Source organism: Urocitellus parryii, chromosome 3 (genome assembly GCF_045843805.1).
Source record: "Urocitellus parryii isolate mUroPar1 chromosome 3, mUroPar1.hap1, whole genome shotgun sequence".
NCBI lineage: Eukaryota > Metazoa > Chordata > Mammalia > Rodentia > Sciuridae > Urocitellus > Urocitellus parryii.
In genome coordinates, this window is record NC_135533.1 from 207,834,760 (window position 1) to 207,836,497 (window position 1,738).

The following is a 1,738-nucleotide window of genomic DNA, read 5'->3' on the forward strand; positions in this document are numbered from 1 at the left end:
CAAACTGTGAAATATGATGTATTAAGAACTATGTAATGTTTTGAAGGACCAACAATAAATTAAAAAAAATGAATAAAGGGTGGGAATAGGTTTGGGAAAGTAGGAAATGACCAAGAAAAACAAATTTGAGAGACCACAAAATACAGAAAGTCTAGTATAACAGTTACTTTAATTGTATAGGGAAATTGATGCCAAAGCAATGGAGATTACAATAAAAGGATCAACATTTTATTATCTCCTCTGGTTAAAAATAATGGTTTTCAGCTCCCAAACTTGGAGCCTTGAGCTCACAGGTGACTCTACTGGGGTGGATCAACAGGTCCCTTTCCAGGTATCCTCCAAAGGAGTCTTCTCAGAGCACTCTTGATGTCCTTGTTCCTCAGACTGTAAATGAAGGGGTTCAGCATGGTGGTGACCACACTGTACATCACTGAGGCTGTCGCAACTGAGCGTGAGTTTTGGGTCACAGCAGAACTGAGGTACACACCCAGGCCTGTGCCATAAAATAAGGAGACAACAGAGAGGTGAGATGCACAGGTGGAGAAGGCTTTGTACTTGCCCTGAGCTGATGAGATTGCACGGATGGAGGACACTATCCTGGAGTAAGAGTAAAGGATGCCAGTGAGGGGGCTACCTCCTAGGAATACCACACCAAAATATAACACCAGTTCATTGAGAAAGGTGTCAGAGCAGGTACGCTGAACCACCTGGTTAAGTTCACAGAAGAAGTATGGGATTTCCAAGTTTGAACAAAAGGACAACCGCAACACCATCAAGCTTTGTTATAAGGAATTCAGGGCACTTGTGATCCAGGATGCCAGCGTCAGCAAGCCACAGAGATATGGGTTCAGGATAACCATGTAGTGCAGGGGGTGACAGATGGCCACATACCTGTCATAGGCCATCACGGCCAGGAGGAAGTTGTCCAACACTATAAATAATGTAAAAAAATAAATCTGTATGATGCAGTCTTCATATCTTATGGCCTTGCTCTGTGTCTGGATGTTCACCAGCATCTTTGGGACAGTGCTGGAGGTGAAGCAGATGTCCACAAAGGACAGGTTGGAGAGGAAGAAGTACATGGGCGTGTGCAGGTGGGAGTCTGAGATGGTGGCCAGAATGATGAGCAGGTTCCTCAGCACAGTGACCAGGTACATGGAAAGGAAAAGACCAAGATGAGGGGCTGCAGTTCTAGGTCCTCTGAAATTCCCTGGAGAAGAAATTCTGAAATTTTTGTGTCATTTTTTGATTCCATGTGCTGTTCGTAACTACTAAAAAAGAGAAAAATGTCAAAACTAATTTTTGTACGTGGTCCTCCACAGGAAATTCCATGTGCCATCTCTGACTCAGAATTCAAGTCTCTCTCTGGAAGGATTTATAAATACTATATATTCAATAATTTTAGTAAGCATTTTTCATGCCCTGCCTGAATGTACACAGAGATTCCCCATATTCCTGGTACTGAATAGCCAATGTGGAAGGTTGCTGAAATATGAATATCCCTATGATTCAGTAATGCTGTGAGAAGTAGATAAATTGTTTTTGACATTGGAGCTAGATTATTTTAAATGTTTCACCATAAAGGAATGCCACATGTTTTTGGAGAATTATTTGAACATTATAAATCACCTACATATATTAAGACTTCACAAGGCACACCACAAGTGTGCAAAATTTTCATATATTATTTAAAAATGAAAAATAAATGATCCTATAATATATCAGATGGTTGTAATTG

At 40.8% G+C, this 1,738-nt stretch overlaps 1 pseudogene; it reads right to left on the bottom strand.

Annotated features, from left to right (window-relative positions):
- Positions 1-299: 299 nt before the first annotated feature.
- On the bottom strand, positions 300-1,157 carry LOC144253848 (olfactory receptor 7A10-like; annotated as a pseudogene).
- Between the last annotated feature and the right edge of the window lie 581 nt (positions 1,158-1,738).